The sequence below is a fragment of the Schistocerca serialis genome, unplaced genomic scaffold, assembly GCF_023864345.2.
Source record: "Schistocerca serialis cubense isolate TAMUIC-IGC-003099 unplaced genomic scaffold, iqSchSeri2.2 HiC_scaffold_1176, whole genome shotgun sequence".
NCBI classification, from domain to species: Eukaryota; Metazoa; Arthropoda; class Insecta; order Orthoptera; family Acrididae; genus Schistocerca; species Schistocerca serialis.
In genome coordinates this window covers 10,001-12,500 of record NW_026047377.1, presented here as the reverse complement: position 1 = coordinate 12,500, position 2,500 = coordinate 10,001, and the positions used below count along the sequence as shown (strand labels likewise).

Sequence of the window (2,500 nt, the reverse complement as noted above, 5' to 3'; positions counted from 1 at the left end):
CGTCCAACACACAGTAGCGCATCAGGCGGCCAACCAGAACCTTGTGAAAGGCTCTGGTCAGCACCGAGCACACTGTGATCGGACGAAAGTCAGCAGGGGATGCTGCGGCGGTCTTCTTGGGCAGCAGGGTTGTTCTGGCCTGAAGGAGTCGGGATGGAAGGGAACGGGAAAGGAGGAGGAAATTAAGGATCTTAAGGAGAACCTCCCGGGGAAGGCGACGCAGTTGTGTCGGCGTGAGGCCGTCAGGACCTGCAGCAGAATTGCGAGGCGGGAGAGCAGCGGTGGCTTCTTCTGCAGAAATGGGAGCCCAGAGGTCACGGAAGGGCACCCTCTTCGAGAATGGCAGCAGCTCATCGGACAGACCCTCCCCACGCGGAGGTCGAGACCTGACACGTGGTGGAGAGAAGAGGTCTGTCCAAAACTCAATCAGCCCTGGGATGGATGGTGGCTGATGCAAGAGTGTGCCATCAAGAAGTCCGTTGATACAGCGTGCTCCGTTCTTCTTGAAAGCACGCTGAACCACCGCATACTCCCATCTCCTGCGTGCACGCTTCCGCTCTGGGGGCTGTTGGGTCCGCACACTCGCAGCTTGGTGGATGGCTGGCTCCCTGCTGCCTACTTCGTCAAGAGCAGACAGCAACATAGCCTGGATTGTTTCACGGCTAGTGGTGGGACCCAGAGCCACGAGATCATCAAGCGAGCGGAATCGGCGGTCTGATTGGGGGAGTTCTGCTACAAATGACCAGATGGCTAGGTCAACATCTTCCCCACAAGGTGGAGACTGTGGCAAAGAATGACTGACTACAGGCTCGCTAGGAGGACCCCGAAGGCCGCGATCCATGCCAGCAAGCTCGGTGACAAACTTCGCCACCATGTCTTTGTAGGGCTGCGCTCTACGCTGACATTTAATTGACTCCAGCGTACGCTCGGGGAAGGCCTTTGCAAGCTCCTGGTTTAAAAATCTGCAACCCTGGGTGGCAAGAGTCGCTTCTGCATGGGCCAGACGCAGGAGCTCTTCCTGGGACCACCTGGCCTTCTTCCTCTCGGTCTTGATCTCAGCATTGGCAGCAGTCGGATGGGCGCGACGCCGATGGACACCAAGTCCGGTCTTGGTGGAGAAGGACCGCATACAGTCAGGGCAGATGGCGGGGAGCAGCGCTCGACCCGCACCGGTTGGCTGGTTGGCTGGCTCATCAGCTGGCACAGGCGCTCCAGCGGGAGGCCTGGTACCACGTTCGCTTCTATTAGTTGCACCAGCTGTAACAAAGGCAGGGGGGGAGGTAACCCCCAAGCCCGAAAAGCACCCTGCTCTGTCTGTCGGGACACTGGAAAGGTACACCTACGTGAAACCTTTCACAGCACCCTCACGACTCCCGCCACTTGAAGGCCAGAGCTAGGATTTCCCACCGAGAGGCTAATTGAACCATCATCCACCCGACATCACAAGGATGCTGAGGGGTGAATCGAGAGGGTCCATATATTACGCATCAGGTGGGCTTTGGGAGTCATAGTTACTCCCGCCGTTTACCCGCGCTTGCTTGAATTTCTTCACGTTGACATTCAGAGCACTGGGCAGAAATCACATTGCGTCAACACCCGCTAGGGCCATCGCAATGCTTTGTTTTAATTAGACAGTCGGATTCCCCCAGTCCGTGCCAGTTCTGAGTTGATCGTTGAATGGCGGCCGAAGAGAATCCGCGCACCCGCGCGCCCCCGGAGGAGCACGCTAAGGCGGACGCGGCCTCGCAGCAAGGAAGATCCGTGGGAGGCCAAGGCACGGGACCGAGCTCGGATCCTGCACGCAGGTTGAAGCACCGGGGCGCGAACGCCGCGCAGGCGCGCGCATCCTGCACCGCCGGCCAGCACGAGGCCGACCAACGGCGAGAGCAGACCACGCCCGCGCTAAACGCCCGCACTTACCGGCACCCCTACGGCACTCACCTCGCCCAGGCCCGGCACGTTAGCGCTGACCCACTTCCCGACCAAGCCCGACACGCCCCGATCCTCAGAGCCAATCCTTATCCCGAAGTTACGGATCCAATTTGCCGACTTCCCTTACCTACATTATTCTATCGACTAGAGGCTCTTCACCTTGGAGACCTGCTGCGGATATGGGTACGAACCGGCGCGACACCTCCACGTGGCCCTCTCCCGGATTTTCAAGGTCCGAGGGGAAGATCGGGACACCGCCGCAACTGCGGTGCTCTTCGCGTTCCAAACCCTATCTCCCTGCTAGAGGATTCCAGGGAACTCGAACGCTCATGCAGAAAAGAAAACTCTTCCCCGATCTCCCGACGGCGTCTCCGGGTCCTTTTGGGTTACCCCGACGAGCATCTCTAAAAGAGGGGCCCGACTTGTATCGGTTCCGCTGCCGGGTTCCGGAATAGGAACCGGATTCCCTTTCGCCCAACGGGGGCCAGCACAAAGTGCATCATGCTATGACGGCCCCCATCAACATCGGATTTCTCCTAGGGCTTAGGATCGACTGACTCGTGTGCAA

At 59.0% G+C, this 2,500-nt stretch overlaps 1 pseudogene; it reads right to left on the bottom strand.

Annotated features, from left to right (window-relative positions):
* Positions 1-2,500, bottom strand: part of LOC126433907 (large subunit ribosomal RNA) — a 7,749-nt pseudogene that overhangs the window by 3,370 nt on the left and 1,879 nt on the right.